General features: G+C 38.9%; 1 protein-coding gene and 2 pseudogenes across 3 annotated transcripts in view; 2 read left to right on the forward strand and 1 right to left on the reverse strand.

Annotated features, from left to right (window-relative positions):
- The window catches only part of LOC146475649 (ras-like protein 1), a 491,817-nt pseudogene that overhangs the window by 439,335 nt on the left and 34,253 nt on the right, over window positions 1-18,229 (forward strand). The window lies entirely within an intron of this gene.
- The window catches only part of LOC146475652 (uncharacterized), a 417,346-nt gene that overhangs the window by 351,424 nt on the left and 47,693 nt on the right, over window positions 1-18,229 (forward strand). The window lies entirely within an intron of this gene.
- Window positions 9,196-18,229, reverse strand: part of LOC146475657 (BRISC and BRCA1-A complex member 1-like) — a 29,475-nt pseudogene continuing 20,441 nt past the window's right edge. Inside the window, exons 7-9 of the transcript XR_014865886.1 lie at window positions 18,034-18,157; window positions 14,743-14,829; window positions 9,196-11,575 (exon numbers count right to left, since the gene is read on the reverse strand). The product of XR_014865886.1 is annotated as a BRISC and BRCA1-A complex member 1-like (transcript). The remainder of the gene's footprint in view (window positions 11,576-14,742; window positions 14,830-18,033; window positions 18,158-18,229) is intronic.

Here is an 18,229-nt window from a genome sequence, read left to right on the forward strand (position 1 = left end):
ATTGCCATTAAAGTCAATCAGTCAGGTTGAGCGGGTTTATCACAGGAACAACGTCGCGATCGGCGAAAAAAAATCGCCCGGTGTGTCTGCATCAATCGGTGGCGAAAATCACTTGCGATTTTCACTGGCGATCAAATTCGCTGCGATCGTCGTATAAAATGCCAGGTGTGTCGCCAGCTTAAGGCGTATTGCATCTTACGTAGGTTGGCAGTATCTTATAGCCTGCTTAGGCGTCTTAAAATTTCCACAAGACCAAAAAATGTCTTAAAATAAGGACCCCATCGACTCAGATAAATATAATTAAGACTGGTCTTTCTTAAAGTAAGATGCCTCAATGATGATTAAGATAAGCGCTTCTCAAATGAAGACGATTGAAAGACAATATTTAAGACGATCTTTTATCTTATATACTAACTGAGACTCCGATAGTCTTCATTTGAGATCTCCTGTGTTAAAATAAGATGATCACCGTCTCAATTTAATGTGGTGGTGGTCTTGCATAAGACGGGAAACGTAAGGTAAAATCTTAGTTTAAGATTTTAGTTTTTACGGAGTACACTTGGGTAATTGCAATAATCTTCCGTCAAGTGCAAAAGTTACTTTTATAGTTGATCAATCACCAGAACCACGCCATATGGTCCAGATTTCTCCCTCTACAAAACGTTTCAGAACGTCGTTTGTGGCCGGATTGGAGCAGTGTTGTTGGCCTGTCCCAATAAAGTTTGTTCTCTGGGAAGCTTGCAAACGGGCACTGTTATGGTCTTGTTGGGAGCGGTGTGTAAATATTCGACTTGGTGCCTGTGCGGCTTCAGCGACTGTGGAATGCGTGACAGTCTATCGCGCGGTGTATAAAGGACGTCCAGGGGTATCTCGGGAAAGGACAATAAGCGGCGATTGTGGAGTGGACAGTGAATCAAAATTGCTGCTTTCCCGAGCAGGTAAGGTGTTAAATAATTTTAAAGTTCGGATAACACAATGTCACGTTTTTTAGGGCTCAAATCAGTGGAGGCGCCCGTTGGGATCATGGGAGGTGGGTGGCGGGGGGAATTGGGGTATGGGTGGGCATTGGAACTAGAAGGTGGAAAAACTCACGCACATTGAGTGAAAGGAAAACTTCCAACAAAGCTCCTGCTAAGGCCTTGTTTTCTTTCGTTTCTGTGTTAACATGCAAATGGTTCTTTCCGGACCTAAAAAATAAAACTTACTCCCAAACCTAAAGTTGAAATAAAAAAATTCAGCTTCCGACTCTAACCGTCCGCGAACCACAAAACGATCAAACAAACAACCAAAAAATGCTAAGAAGAGAAAACGGTTGGTCCCTTGGAAGATCTCCCTCTTGCTCTGAGTGTGTGGTCCTGTGTAGACAACTGTTTCGGGCTCATCAGCATGGCATAGCCGTGGCTTGGCTGAACATAAAAAAAAAAAAAAAAAAGATGAAAAAGGAGCACACCTGGTCGTCATTATCATGTAGGTAGTTTTTCCGAAAATTTGGGTTCGATTCTAGTTCTCCGTGTCATAACATTGTTTAGTTAATGGTTGGTTCTCGTCCTTGTGCGGAGAGATTTCTCTCCGAGTACTCCGATTTTCCCCTCTCCTCAAAAACCAGTCTCCTCAGTCTATTAATAATTGTCGATAGTCTCTCTTCTTTAAAAACTGCAAAAGCCGTGAACGAAGATCCTGCTTGCCTGTACGTTGGATCTCACAGGAGATCTAATCAGCCAAACTTGAAAAATAGACGTTTACAAAACGTCATTTCCGCCGCTCCTATGTATTGCAACATCCTCCATAATATAATATCGTAATTTCATTTATATAATTTAGTAACATCTAAACCTGAAGAAGGCTGGTTTGGCCAGCCGAAATATTGTTTTAAAATATATTACGTTGTGTCAGCTTTGCAGTAGTCTTTGGACTTCTCATCGTCTCTCTTCTTCCCGCCCCCAAAAAGAGAGACCCTTAAAGAGGTCCTTAAAGAACCATTTGCATTTAAACACAGGGGCCAAACAAAAAAAGGGCTTAGCAGCAGCCTTGTTGAAAAATTTCCTGTGATTTTTGTCCACCTTCTAGTTCCAATGCCTAGCCCCCTCCCAACGCGCAACGCGCGCGGCTCCACTGATTTGAGCCCTAAAAACCATGACGATATGTACTGTGAAGTTTACAATTATTCGACACCTTAACTGCTCGGGAGAGCAGGAATTTTTATTCACTGTCCACTCCACAATCGTTGCTTACTGTCCTTTCTTAGCAAAACGCGAGATACCCTTGGACATCCTTTATACACCGCGCGATGGACTGTCACGCATTCCACAGTTGCTTGATTCTCTGAACTAGGGAACCGCACATATTACCAACCAAAGTCGCATACATGTATTTACACACCGCTCCCGACAAGGCCATAATAGTGCGCGTTAGCAAGCTTCTCAGAAAACAAAAGTTATCGGGACAGGCTAACAAAACTACTTCAACCCGACCATAAACGATGGGACGCTCTGGAACGTTTTGTAGAGGGAGAAATCTGGATCATATGGCGTGATTGCGGACCAACTATAAAAGCTGATAAGAGTAACTTTTGCACCTGACGGAAGATTATTGCAATTACCCAAGTGTAAATTTAGTCTCAGCCTTTGAAAGAAACAAGTCTACCGGTTGCCAAATATACATATAGAAGCAAGTTTGCCATACATAAGTATAGAAGCCAGGGATTCACTACATTTTCTCATGGATTGCAAAAAGACCGGTGAGGTTGAAATTGTTTTGTTTACCTTATTGACAGTTGCTTTCCCACGGTACTTCGACATTGCTGATAGTTTGTTTTTACTTTGTCTACATAATAATTTGATGTACATTATGCCTTATCACTTGAATATAAAATAAATGTGCGGTTATCTTAATCAGCTGAATACTAAATCGGGCCTGCATTTGTAGCTATTTTTATTTGTCTTGGAATTTGATCGCCCTACTAAAATCCTGTTTGTTTTGTTTTGTTTTGTTGGCGTGTGGCGTGTTCTCTTCAGAGCTTAAAAATCTCGAGATAAGAATGAACGAAGGAAGACGACAACATGCATATTGAGGATCTTCTTGTTAGTTTTAACGGTAAAATAATAGCGGAACGAAATAGCAATCTTGCGTCGCGTACACGTGCGTGCTACTGTAGATATCTGTCCAGCGCGGCGTTGAATTACATATTTAACGGCTTGAACTACACGTCTCCTGTTTTCCACAAGTGTTAACATAATAATATTTTCAATCAAAAGGGATTGTAGCTTTGAGTACAAGACTGTTTTGATGCATCCAGGATTTCGAAACAGGTTTCCATTGGTAGATTTTACAATGTGCGGTTCTGTTCGGAATAGGGATGCTTCATGTTCGCTTCGTGAAAGGTCGGAATCCCAGAAAGTACACTTGACGTTTCCGTCTCTCGACGGGGCACTTTTTTCGGGCCGCCTTAGAAATTTTAATACAACAAACTATAAAGAATGGGCTTTAAGACCATACTAGTTTCAACTTCAAATTACATGTACCAGTGGGCTTTCGTTGCTGTTAAAGTTAGCTAAAATTACCTTATCCGCTAAAGCGCTGGAACTAGGGTAATTGTAACAGCCAAAAACAAGCAGTTTTCAACAGCTTTCTCAAAATAATTTAGTGTTTCAGGGAGATCAAGAGATCTGTTATGAGTTAACCGAAGTTCATCGATAGATATTATTGTGTTGATCTGGACGAGCGAAAAGAAAATGCATAATTTTATTGTAGTTTTGACGCCGCCGGAAGGCCAAAATGGCGTTTTTCGAACTTTCTTAGATTTCGAAAAAACTAAAGCGCTTCAGGTCCTTTGAATAGTATTTTTGAAAATAACTCACTATAGAGGTTATTTGGGCAAAATATAAAGAAATTGAAAATTTCACGACTGACGCCGGATTCTCGATATTTACAGACAGTGGTTCTTAAATGGCTTTCTTTTTCTGATAAATTATTCTTGCACGATTCTATTGTGGTCCATAAGTGCATGAATGCCGGGAAGAGCCCCTGGTTATCTTGTTAACAAATTTTCACGTAGATCAGAACTTCATGACAGAAATAGGCGATATAACAAAGACTTAAATCTGCCGAGATGCAGATTAAAAACTGGGCAGCGATCTTTTGCCTATAGAGGGGCTACCTGCTGGAACAGACTTCCCAAAGACCTCAAAGAAGTAGAGAACTCTGGTACTTTTAAGAAGAGACTTGTAAATATGCTGTTAACATAAAATTGATTTATCTTTATTTCCCTTAGTAGTTAATTTCATTAGTTATTACATCTTATTCTTTTGCCTTATCTTGTAATTTTAATATATTGTGGCTGAAAAGCCCTGTAAAGGGAGCTTCAATTAACGTATGTATGTACGTACCTATGTAACTTAGGGGTCATGTCATAAGCCGTAAATCATGATCACCTGGGTGAGTGTAGTACTTATAGAAGGACTGTTTGAGGTGACATTGACTGACTTTTCAACAACTTGAGCGGAAGTCATCCTCAGAGGTTTGACTCTGAAGATGACTTCCGCTCAAGTTGTCGAAACGTGAGTCGATGTTACCTCACATTCCTTCTATAAAGACTACACTCACCCAGGTGATCATAATTTAGGTTCGTATTGTAGTTATTAAAGGAAGTTCGTGATTTGTGTAGTTAGTGATAACAAACAAGTTTCGTGAAAAGCTTTATTCATTGTACGACTTATTTCGTAAACTTAAGAACGACCAGGTCTGAGCAGTGGAAAGTTACCTAGCTTTTTCAGTGCCTGAAAAAGGAGAAGGATTCCAGCAACCAAGCGGGACATCATGCCCAACAGTTATAAGGTGTGGATAGCTGTTCCTACTGTAGGTGGTGTAAATAGTAGTTCCTACTGTAGACAGTGTAGATAGCTGTTCCCACTGTAGACCGTGTCGGTTGTTCCTACTGTAGACAGTGTAGATAGCTGTTCCTACTGTAGTGTAGATAGCTGTTCCTACTGTAGACAGAACAGTATAGATAGTTGTTCTTACCGTAGACAGTGTAGATCACTGTTCAGTCCGACGGAAAGTTATCGAAAGGTGAGTTATCGGGGCTGGGGCCCGTTTATCGAAAGACCCGATAACTTCCGGGCCCGATAAGTATATTTTCAAATATTTTTTCGCCGATTACACAATGATTACAGACATGGTACTTCGCTAAAGTTTTCATAGAATTATAAGATTATAAAATTTAGTATTCAAAGCTAACAAAAATTGACTTCTGTTGAGAAACATTTGTTACCAAATTACTTAACGGGCCCGGTAAGTTAGACCACGTCTACACGTATCCGGATATTTTTGAATCCCCAACTTTTTCTTTCCGGATACGGCTATCTTCCACACGCATCCGGCGAATTCGCAAGCAAATCCGGAAATTTTTGACCGCGCTTTCAACTGCTGCATAAGATCGCTTGAGCTTTTCAAGCTTTGCTTTCCTGTCACTTCTCTCTGGGTCAGGGTCGTAAACTCTATCCCTATAGTGAGGGATCGAGGTAAAGGCTTTTACTCTGAAAGAACAACAACAACAAACAAAAAAACTTTGGAAACATAATATATTGCAACGTACGGCGCCCGCTTGCGAAACTGAGTAAAATTACTGTACTACGGTGGCCCATATAGGACATCGATATAAATTTTTTCAAGTCAAATTTTAGATTTTTAATGTCTTTGCGAATTGTGTGTATTTTGTATTTTTTTTAAGATCCTTTTTTAAAACCATATTTTATATGAGAAAGTCATCTCAATAAAGATTATTATTATTATTATAATTATTATTATTATAATTATTATTATTATTATTATTATTATTATTATTATTATTATTATTATTATTATTATTATTATTATTATTAAATCTACAACTCCGATTTTTAGAACAAAAATTCGAGTTGTAAAACTCGTGCAATTTACAACCCGGATTTTCACTACAAAAATCCGAGTGGTATAATTTCAAATTTTACGACTTCGAGTTGTAAATACTACGAGGTTTTTTACAACTCGGAATTTTCACTACAAAAATCTAAGTTGTAAATTCCACGAGATTTACAACTCGACTGAGTTGTAAATCGCACGAGGTTTACAACTCGGATTTTTACTAGGGCTTCCCAAAGGGAGACCAAGTTGAAAATTGCCCTTCTTTTTTTTTTTCTTTTTTTTTTTGTTTTTGTTTTCCTCATTCAGTCACAAATCGCCGTCTGGGCCTAAAAACGCATGCGCAGGTAATCTTGTCGCTGCATGGGTTTGCATGGGTCGGCCATTTTTTAGTCGACGATTTTCGCGTTTTCCGAAGGAAAACACAACTTTTCGAAATGGTACATCGAAAGAAGAACTGCTTAGGAATACTAACTAGGGAATACCCCGCCACTCCAAAAGTGACCCTGGAACGAGTGGATACGTGGCTACGCAGATACAAAATAGGGGCTACGTGGCTACTCGGCTACCCACAAAGAACTAGGCATAGTCGTACAGTCATGTACTTCTACGTGGCTACGTGGCTACGCAGCTACGTGGTATCTGCGTAGCCACCCCCCCCCCCCCCCCCGCCATAGCGGAAATCTGAGAAATAACGGCGAAGAAACTGTGCTTCGAGTACAAATTGTTGTTTTATCCAGGCGACGAGTTAGCGGAGCGCGAACATCTCAAATCTAGGCCACGGACTTTCTACAAAATTTTTTAGTACGTTCTGGGAATTCAACGGCTGAAAAATTACAGGTTTGATCGTGAATTTGTACTGAAATACTATTCGAATTTACCGATTCATTATATTCTGAACAGTTTTAGCGAAAATTTGAAAAACGTGCCACGCTCGGGTTCTGATAAATTCGCTTCGAAATGGACTGATAGTTCCTTCAAATCGCTTTCGCGTCTCTCGTCTCGCTTTTAGAATTATAAGCGTCTCTTTCTTAGGCGTAAACAAAGACTTTTCTGAATAAATTTTTCCTTTAGGAAAGCATTCTGTCTGTTTTTCTCTCTATTTTAATTGCCAAAACGTGACAACTGCGTAATCTTGCGTAAACAAACGCATGCACTAGAGACGGATCAAATTTCGCTCACGTGACGCGAGGACAAATTTCATCGATTAATGGGTTAAAGCCTGGTTAAAGATACTGACATACAGAAATTTCCACGAGACACCAATCAGAATTCCCTTATTTCAAAAAACGAAAACTTTTGCGAGGGGGGATGAAACCAACACAAGATATCCGTGCCCACTTTGCTAAATCCTGTTGGCCAGATAGATGCACACATACAGTCGACTCCCGATAACTCGAACCTTCAAGGGAAATTGAAAAAAGTTCGAGTTATTGAGGGTAAAACTATATAGAAAATGACTTGAAGGGAAAGGAAAATTGGTTCGAGTTAGCGCGAAGTTCGAGTTAGCGAGGATTCGAGTTATCGGGAGTCGACTGTAGGTTGAAAGCTCGGATTTTACTCTCAGAACCTTTATTAGATTCTAAAATTTATTACTTAATCGGTCAGTGTAAAACGCAGGCTACAGACCGGGCGTAAAAAACGGACAGAGGGTACAATTTAGACCAGGAATATACATTGCTTACAATATGCTTCCTTGTACTATGCTGTAAAACAATCGACAAATGACAACTGAGATTTTATCATGTCAACTTTCTGGCGTTTACAGCTGAATATGCCAGGAAAGAAGCCCAAGTTCACGCACATATGCGTCTTGTTGTGATGAAAATCCGAGTTGTACAATTTGAAATTATAGAACTCGGATTTCTGCGGTAAAAATCTGAGTTGTGCAATTTGAAAATTATACAACTCGGATTTTTGTAGTGTAGATTTGAATTGAAAAAAGTTACATTGATGTCCCATATGGGCCACCGGTACAAAGCTTACTTTTCGACGCGGTCTTTCTTTAATCCTGGCTGGTTTAGCTTTCTACATTTGAGCCAGAATTTTAGCTGTGGTTTCGTCCATTTGCTGATATTATCCACATTTCCAACAGATGAGCATGGGATGTCGTCTGGTGTAAGGTTTGAATCTATCTCTTGTAAAGCTCTTTCGTCCATGTTTGTTGATTTGAGATTCGCGCGTTCGACGGCCCTTAGGCCTCACTCTCATGCAACTTCCGGTTTCAGTTCGTCTTTCCCGATCCCCCAGAGCTTGCTCACAGGGCATATGAACGCCTTAATTTATACAGACCCTGTAGATCAAGATGGCAGGACATATAGCAAATGAAACCGATACAAAAAATGCTGCAGAGGAATACCAGAAAAGTGCACTTTCCTTGCAAGGGGAAAGCGGAAAAAGATTCATCCAAACAGAGGTGAGCCCTCAACCAGGGGACGCCATCTTGGATTTAGGCTGCGGTACAGGAGAGCTGTCTGCTTTCCTAGCAGGCCTGGTAGGGCCCGAGGGAAAGGTTATCGGTGTTGATTCTGATAAGGAGCGAATTAAAGTGGCCCGACAATCCTACAGTAAAATCAAGAATCTGTCATTTGTGGATGCGAACGCGTTTGATTTCCCAGGGATGGGCTGTGGGTCGTACGATCTCATTTTCAGTAATCATGTCATTGACTGGATCGCAGACAAACAGCAAGTCTTTAAAAATATGATGGGAAGCCTTAAAATTGGAGGGAAGATAGCCATTCAGTACGTGGATCATCTTGTACCGTTCGTATTAACCGCTTTCAAAGTACTGAATCCTGAGCATGCAGAATACATCAGTGAGACCATGTACCAGTGCGAGGAGAAGACAATGATCGAGCAGTACTGTTCACGCGCGGGTTTCAAAATCATCAATAGCTACGAAGCGATAAGCCCAGAGATGGTGTTTGAAAGTCTCGAAATCCTTCTCAAATGGCTTTGGTCAACTACACATGGTGTGTTTGATCCTAGCGTTGTTACTGAAGAGCGTTTGCAAAGGTACTACCCATACTCTAGCCGAAACGGTAAACCCCCTTTTGATTTTCGCAGTAGCAGAGAAGAATCAGTTGTTTGTCGACTGATAGCCGTGAAGCAAGCAAATGACTTGGCATAAACGTTTTACTCAAGTTAAAAATACAGTCAAACCTGGTTGAGCAGACACCCTCGGGACCCTTGCTACAGTGTCTGCTTATTTAAAAAACCATTCCCGTGAACGGAAAGGTGTTTGGCATACCGAAAACCAGATCGACTTATATGTAATTAGAAAAAAAAATGTCATTTAAAAAAAAAAAAAAAAAATAATAATAATAATAATAATAATTTTTATTGAAAACTAATAATCTCTTCATTAATATATTCCAAGCAAATTGCTATTGCTGGTTTCATATTGTAGTGCATGGGCTTCATACAGAAATGCTCACCTGTGCATAACAATGATACAATGCAATGCAATGATACAATTAATTGGAATTTTCATTCAGTACCCTTAACTTGTACCGTTTATCCTATAGTTCCAGAAAGCCTATAGTTTATAAGCCCCCGGCTTCTATATAGGCTTCCTTGTCTTTACCACATTTGATCTTGTAAATAATTTAGTAGGAATATTGTATGTTATCTTTAATGTATTTCTGTATACTGTTGTTGTATTTCTGGTTAATGGCAAATAAATGAATGAATGAATTGTGGAGCTCTGCGTTTAGGCTAGCCTAAATATATATATATTAACCTGAAACGCATGTCCATATTAAAGTAATCTTATTACAAGGCCAAAAATTGCACACTTATTGTTTAATATGATTTTTAATGCTGAAAACATTTTTCTATCTAAAGAAAACTCATCTTTGATTCATTATTTTCTTTCTTATTCTGTGTGGCTATACTTTTCACTCAACTGAATGAGCATTATGACTCTCTCCTAAGACTACATGACACTACTCAAACAGAAATTATCTGAATATCACCCCAACTAGATCAGATTATCAGGCACTCAATATTTTTTCAATTTTATTTCATTTGCCACATAAAGAAAACAAAAATGACAATAACAGACACTAGGGTAATACAAATTAAGTTACAATGAAGAAAGAAAATATATATATACACAAGGTTAATAATAATAATAATAATAATAATAATAATAATAATAATAATAATAATAATAATAATAATAATAATAATAATAATAATAATAATAATAATAAAGTGGCAGGGTAGACCAAAAAAAGCTTTAATTTATTCCTAAGGGCTTTCTGAGGGTTCCACTGAAAACCGCCTTGGTGAGTTGGACCCTCTCGATAATATTATTGTTACGGTCAACTCTCTCGTAAGCGACCACCCTTGGGGCACGACAAAGTCGTTGCTTATGGGAGGTGGTCGCTTACGGGAAAGATCAACAAAATTAGCCTAATACTAGGTTAATTAATTAATTAATTACATAAAAATATTACCTTAGCAGCTAAAATTAGGCAAATAGAAACTAGTTTATTTGATTTTTTACATCTACTCATTCTTCTGATGAAACTTTGTATAACATTTTGGAACAGATCACTTAACAATTCCCGTTTACCTACAGACATAATTATAGCCATCTTCTCTGTCTGTAAACTGGTATTATCTGTCAGCAGTCCGGGGTAGCGTCATTAAAATTGAACTTTTGTCACTTCTGAGTGATGATTTACTAACGATCATACGTGATTATGTTGGGTGGTCGCTTACTGGGAAAAATACGTGTAATTTCTGGCCTAAAAAGTGGTCGCGGTCCCTTAAGAAATTTGAGTGGTGGTCGCTTATGAGAGAGCTCTTGAAACAGTATTTAACTGAGAAACAAAACGGTTGTTTACGAAGTGGTCACTTATGGGAGGTGGTCGCTTGCAAGAAGTGGTCACTATGAGAGAGTTGACTGTATTATTGTTTTTATTATTATTATTATTATTATTATTATTATTATTATTATTATTATTATTATTATTATTATTATAGCTTATGCATGATTACGCCTCCCCAATTAAGCTAAGTTACCTAAATTATATCATACTTATATTAGTTATATTATGGTGGAAAATCATTAATAAAACAAAAAATAACCGCAAAGAACCTGCTACAAGACAGATTTTGTAACTCATGGTATTAAATTTAAGGACGTGCCACGCTCCTTGGATAGTCACGCAATGCGTCTGTCCAGGTCGGTGGGGACGAGCGTTGTGTGATAACAGGATGAAGAAGAAGCGTGACAACAGACATAATAACAAATGTGAAGGAAATTTAATGTACTGTTCCTACAAAATAGATTCTTCATCCCATGGTGTTAATGTTTTGAGAAAAGACACACTCGTTGGACCTCTCAGAGCTACACTCCTTCGTGTCGCTGTTTGCGTCCTCTGCGTGTGTCATTGGATAAGAGCATTTTATGACAACTTGAGAAAAATATTGCGTGACAACCTACTTAACGACTGAGCAAGAGACTGTATTGCACAGATGCTACAAGATCGACTCTTCATCTCCTCTTGGTGTTAGTTTGTAGAACGTGTCACGCTGTCTGGGTCTATGTAACGGATGAGCAAGTAACGCAGCCATGTGATCAAACAGACGAGTTGTGCTGCGTGACACCTCCAACACCTCCTTCTTCCTCTTCGTCCATATCACAGAAGTTATCATAGATTTCCTACAAATCAAGAAAATTATGCGTCCTTAAATCAGATAGGGGATGTCACGTTTTGGTTACTTAATTCGCGTTGATCAAAACAAGTTGGCAAGGACGTAACAGAAATAGGTGACTTTCAAAGTTAAAAAAAAAAATGTTACTCATATAAGAGGTTGCTAAAGTCAAACCTCCCGTAAGCGACCACCCAAAATGTCAAGCCTAGGTGGTCGTTTACGAGAGGTCAGACAACAAGGGGTCTAAATTTTGAACTCATTTGCATAAGGTGATTCCAGAGATTTAGAAGCCACAAAAACGTTTTTAAACTTTCCAAAATTATATTCCCAAAGAATTTCAGTATCCAAGTTGATGGTTTGCCAATGATAAAATATCTAATAAGGCAAATGGGACAAGTATATTTTGGGACACCCGACCTGGTACCTCCGATTCTGACATTCGTGTTACTACAAACTGGCAAATTGTCCAACTTTCGATAGGGGATAAATATGAGAATGTAATATGTGACAAGTGGTCGCTTACGGGAGATTAAAGACAAAATAAAATTGCAAGCTCTCATCCCTAAAAGTGGTTACGGTCGCCTATGAGAGGTAGTCGCTTACGAGAGGTTTTAACTATAGTGACTTGACTAGGAAAATTTTGGTATTTTGGAAAACTGGTCGCTCAAGAGAGGTGGTCGCAAGGGGAGGTTCGACTGTATCTAGTTTTCGCCGCACATATCCGTTTTAACTTTAAAATGCAACTCTTTATTTGCGAACTGATCAATTGGCCCTCCGTCTATACGCACAATGTGTCTGGTGAAAACAGAACTTTGCAAAAACGAAAACGTTACGAGGTTGAATTCAAGGGCCATTGTTTTTTCGATGATCGTTTTCATCGGATACGATTGGAAGGCAGGCAAAAACCTTAAAAAATGTTTTGCGTTTTCAAAAGAGAACGGATACGTGCGTACGGGCAAAAACGATTCAAAAACGCTACGTGTCAAGAGAAATTTTTTTAAAACAGAAAAAACTTACGTTTGAAAACAGATGCGTGTGGAAAAACATGATTTAGTACTGAGAAGTGTAACCGTAAATAGCGTAAAAGATAGAGTTTGACAAATCCTCACCGATGCGGTTACTTTCTGGCAACTTTTATGCCAGTGTTAACAACACAGGTAAACCTTTGAAATGTAGTAATAAGGAATTTAACCAACCACAACGGCAACGCCAATACCCTGCTAGCAGAGAGTTACTTTCTGACAAGTCTTTTAGCATATACGAAGTCGTTTGCGTCTCCAGTATTTCGCGTAGTTGGCTTGTCTGCTTCGTTGGGGGACGCTAAACAAGCCAAATCCGCTTCATGAATACCAGAGAAATGAAAATAAAATCATATGAAAACTTTATTAAGGACGGTGCCTACTTGTTACTTCGCATACGTTCTGCGCATCTCGAGATACTCGGGTTTCCTATGGGTGGTGGCAACTAATACAGGGATATTTTTGGGTGGTTTGAAACTATGCGAAGAAAGCAGAACTTAGTAAGTGCTCTTGGTATCCAAAAAGAAAATTGGAGGTAACTATACATGCATTTTTCAGAGATAATAAAGCTTCAATTTGGGAAAAAATGCCATACATTGCTTAGCCCTTGCTAAGATCTGCTTTTCCCGCATAGTCATAAACTGCACAAAAATACCTCTGTATTAGGTGTCCCCAATTAGCGTTCATTCTAGTACGCTAGAAGCTACGACACATTAGGCACGTTAATGCGTCGTAACTTCTAGCGTACTAGAATGAACGCTAATTGGGGACGCCTAACTACTTTACATTATAAAATATACATACAATCGATCAATACTACTATACAATGTGTTAAAAGGCACCTTTCTACTTCACATTGCAAAGTATACGTAATAATCGATCAATACTACAGTAGAACCCCGCTAACTCGAACTCTGAAGGAAAAAGAAAAACTGTTCGAGTTAGCGGGGTTTCGAGTTATCGGAGTCGATTAAAATATTCAATTTTCCAGGTTAATAATTGATAGTTTATTGATTTTCAGCACTTCAGTATACAATACAGTGCAAATTAAACTTATTTCACGAGAAACTAATACATTTTGTAACAACTGTAACGATTATGCATTCTTACGACAATGCAATACCGTGACTGTAACTTAGTTTATTTAATGCACTCAATTTATCTTCCCTTTTGCGTCGTCCAGTCTTTGTTCTAATGTTAGAATTCGATCACACATATCTCTATGGGCATCCGTGGCGAGTTATAAGGACCAGAAATTCGAGTTATCGGGGTAAATTTTGATCAAGGGAAACGAAATTTAGTTCGAGTTAGCGGGGTTTTCGAGTTATCCGAGTTCGAGTTAACCGAGTAAAAGTGACTGAAAAGTTGGGTCAAATCCAAGGGAATTGAGACTCAGTTCGAGATAGCGGGGGAGTTCGAGTTACCGGGGTTCTACTGTATTTATAAAACTTATAAACAAAAAAAAAAAATTCCACGTGATAAAAAAAATCTTCCCTGGAAAGAAACGCTCTGGTAGCAGAGAACAACGCCAACAAAAACGTCACTGAAAATATAACTTCACATTTCCTGAACTACTTCGCAATTATTCTAACTCGTTCAACTTGTACAATGTGGCTGAACTATCCAGGAATAGAATTGTTAGAAAGGGCGTTCAAGTTAAGACAGAGAATAAAAATTCACCGTCGTGTGCAAACGTTCTCCACAAAACCTTGAATTTGATTATTTCACAGTGAAGAAATGAACCAAAATTTAAAGCGCACGTGCAGGGCCGCTGAGTTTTTCGCATTAAATTCCATTGTTTTTGACATTCTCATTGCCGTCGCCGTAGTAGCTGCTTTTAACCAAGTATAAGCCCTGATCAGCTTCAAATTTCTCCTTGTAATTTCAATGCTTACTCAAGCCCTGAGGTCATGAGAATTAAGGATCTGATCACCCAAGGTGAATTTTCTTGATATTTTAATAACTTCTCCCCAGTACTTTTAGAAGAAAAGTAAAGGCACAAGATAAGAGAATTTGTTCTTTGATATTAGGGGGCTGTAATCTCCCCTTGCGCTTTATCAAAACAGTGGAATTTGGAAATGTTAGTACTCGGACCCTATGCTGTGTACAAAGTCATTCCTCCCCAGAAATTGCCTCTAAAATCTATTTTACTCACTTTACAAAGATTCAGCTCAGATGGAAGCTCATGGGCATACAAGACATCGAGGAAGAAATATGGAGACTCTAGCAGTGAAGAGAGTATCTGCAAACAACAGTAATCAAATTACCTTATTATAGGAAATTCAAAAAAACATTAATAATTCATAAGCCCATTGACCTAACAAATGGTCGATAAAACATCACGTGCAGTGGTTGAAAACCCGATAAAACCTCCTCCTTATTAGTATGCAGTGTTTATTGTTTTTCTCGCATGCTGATTTCCAACGTTCACAAAAGCATCATTGTTATAAACTCTATTGACACACGCTTTACCAGGAATGTTTTTGAAGCCGTTCAAAAAGCTCACAGCATGTGTTTTATCGGGTCTAAAATCACTCGGCTGCACCTCGTGGTTTTAAATCCCAATAAAACATTGCTGCTCGTGTTTTAAACATTACTTACATAATGCTTGTGTTCATTAAGAGGCCCCATCCACACTAACGCGTTTTCAAAAGTATCCGTTTTCATCGCGGCGAAAACGAAGCAATATATTTTCATCCACACTTAGCGTTTTTGTATTTGTCTCCCTTTCCGCCTGTCCACACTATAGAAACGGATCGTTTTCAAAACGATGCGTTTTCAAACGTCTCCACTTTTGAAACCGTTTTCGAAAGCCTCCGTTTTCATCGGTATTTTCGAGCGTTTTAGTGTGCATGATAGGCAAAAACGCATCAAAAAGTATACGTTTTCAAACGAAAACGCATCAGTGTGGATGGGGCCTGAAATTAACGCGAATTGAGGGCAAATTTACTTGCTTATAAAGGAAATTAACGTGAAAAAGGGTGTAATTTTTTTAAATTGAAGGAAATGAACTTGTTTAATTAACACAAGGTGCCAAATTTACCGGAGAAGTTATTTCAGTGAAGCCGAAAAGATCCTCAGCAATTCAAGGAGGCTTTGAAATACGAATGATTCAAGAAGTCTGGAAATTTTAAGGAGGTCTCGTTTTCAGTGGAGAATGGTTATGTTGACGACTCACTATCTAGGGAGCTTAAGCAACGACGACGGCGACGGCAACGACAACGCCGCAAAACAATAGGTTTAATGAGCAAACACAATCGCTCTGCACGTGCGTTTTTCATTTTGGTACATTTCTTTGTCGTCCTCTGCTAAACGACAACGTGAAATGACCACATTCAAGGTTTTGCGGAGAACGTGAACGCACGGCGGTGAATTTTTCACTTTCTTTCTTAACTTGTACGCCACTCCCACCAATTTAGTTCCTGGTTAGTTCGCCATTCTTGTAAAAGTTGAGCGAGTTGAAATAATCGCGAAGTAGCACAAATGAAATAAAGTGATATTTCCAGGTGACGTTTTCATCGCCGTTGCCGTCGTCGCTGCTTAAGCTCCCTTCTATCTCGGCGGAAACTCATGAGGCAGATTTTGAGATTTCTACCTCTGAGCGTGACCATTCTAGGTGTTAAGAATGTCTGCGTTGGATACAGAATTTGAGATTAAAATGATGGAAATTAAAGGGGCTCTCTCACGGAGATTTAGCTGTATTTGACCAAAGCTACTCAAATATTTAACATAGAGTCTTTAATTTTCTCTAACATAAAATTGTTTGTAGGACACCGGAAGGAAAAAATTAACTCATTATTTCAACGAAGAGCAAACTATAAATCAATGTCTTTTCAAATTTTCGAAAATACACAGGAAGAAGTTGAAAAAAAATTCCAAAATTTTTCAAGTTATAAACTGTTTCCATCCAAGCCATTCGCAGGAAAAGAGAACAAATACTAGATTATGTATACTGTTATGGTAATTGTTAACAATACTAAACCATTATTTTAATATTTCCATCGATACAAACATGTTTCTGCTACTCAAAGGCACAGCAAAAATCGATGAAACTTAATTAATAGCGTGGAAATGAACGCTCACAGTAAAAAATCGCGTTAATTTACAGTGCAACGCGCCTTATCGTGGCCACCCAACAAACTTGTTTTACAGGTTAGCCAATCAGGATACGCGATTTTGATAAACGGTCACGCCTCCTTGGAAAGTCCAACAGGCAAGTGACGCAACAACGAATTATTAAAAAAAACATGTCGTTTTGTATTTTATGGCTAACTTGTAAAAATTGTTTGTTGGGCGGCCACGGTAAGGCGCGTCGCACTGTAAAATGGAGCGTTAATTTCCTAATAATGAGCTACACAACATTAGCTATAAAAATGTGATTATTTGTCGTTCTGAGAGTGAGTTGGGGTAGAAAATTGTTTTAGCTGTTTCTTCGTTTCACACTGTTGGTGAGAGAATAGCCTGTGAACAGGCTCCCAAGTGGGGTACATGTATAGAGCGATGACAAAAATCGAGCTCCGAGAGGGGACCTCCAAACCGGGCTCTGCTCGCCCGGCTCACAGAGTTTTCTTTTCGCCCAAAACTGCACTTGGGAGTCTGTTCACAGGCTGGTGTGAGAACTGAATTGAGCTCAAACATAAGAGAATATTCCCATTTCAAATTAATCGGCAGTGTAGTGAAATGACCGGTGAGCACCTGAAGTGATGGCAGTTGGCTATGTTCAGCACCCAAAGGTCAACCAATTCCGTTTGTTTACGTTATTAAAAATGCGAAATAAGGTTGAGTCTGTGGATGAAAGTCTAAAGGGCTACCATTCAAATGAAAGCTACTGAACAGTACTTTCCTGTGGTGCTGTTTATTACGCTGTACAAGGTGATTCTACCTTTTGAGTCTGTGGATGAAATCCTAAAGAGTGACCATTCAAATGAGAGCTATTGAGCAGTACTTTCCTGTGGTGCTGTTTATTATGCCGTACAAGGTGATTCTACCTTTTGAGTCTGTGGATGAAATCCTAAAGAGTGACCATTCAAATGAAAACTACTGAGCAGTACTTTCCTGTGGTGCTGTTTATTGTGTTGCCCAAGATGATTCTAACTTTTAAGCCTGTGGATGAAATCCGAAAGTGTGACCATTGAAATGAAAGTTCCTGAGCAGTACTTTCCCGTAGTGGTGTTTTGAATGCAGTACATTTTGAAGTGGTTCTAACTTTTAAGCCTTAAGCCTGTGGATGAAATCCGTAGTGTGATGACCATTCAAATGAAAGCTGCTGAGCAGTACTTTCCTGTGGTGCTGTCAATTATGCTGTGCAAGGTGGTTCTAACTTTTGAGCCTGTAGATGAAATCCAGACAGCTATTTAGCTGCTCATTCTTGCTCCTCAATACATTTTAAAATAAAGTTTCGTTCTTGGAAGTACGTACAGAGAGTGAAAGAAAATATTAAACAAACCTGCTTGGCTTCAGGAGACATTTGAGGCATACATTGTGAGCGTCCATACACTAAAATAAGTCGGACAACAAACGGAGGAGGCAGCAAGATATCTTCAACTTCTGGTAATGTTATGTTTTCCTTTCTGTAACAAGTGAAAAAAAAAACTAAGGTAAAAATTGCCAGAATACAATTAGGTTCTGCATGTGAGCTATTG

Source organism: Pavona decussata, unplaced genomic scaffold (assembly GCF_977016875.1).
Source record: "Pavona decussata unplaced genomic scaffold, jaPavDecu1.1 SCAFFOLD_84, whole genome shotgun sequence".
NCBI lineage: Eukaryota > Metazoa > Cnidaria > Anthozoa > Scleractinia > Agariciidae > Pavona > Pavona decussata.